Raw genomic sequence first — 315 nt, 5'->3', positions numbered from 1 at the left:
CTGCTCCCTTGGCTCTCAACCTGTCCTCGTTTACCCTCCTCTTGGAGACAACTGCAGAAACCCATTTGTTGGTTTTCTAAGTGTCCTGGCTGAGCTGGGAGACAGTGGCCTCCCCTCTGGAAACTCCCCCTGACTGCAGAGCCACTGCTGTGGACTTCAGCCAGGGGCGGGGGGGAAAAAAAGACAATTAAACCCCCCCCTATAATGCGAATACTTTATTATCAATGAGTGACTGGTATTAGCTTTTTGTCTGGGTATTAATAATATTTCAAAAAAACCATACATCAAAATTAGGGCTTTCTCCTATTTTTGCTG

This window comes from Merops nubicus, unplaced genomic scaffold (genome assembly GCF_000691845.1).
Source record: "Merops nubicus isolate BGI_N331 unplaced genomic scaffold, ASM69184v1 scaffold12925, whole genome shotgun sequence".
Lineage (NCBI taxonomy): Eukaryota > Metazoa > Chordata > Aves > Coraciiformes > Meropidae > Merops > Merops nubicus.
Note: the sequence above shows the minus strand (reverse complement) of the source record.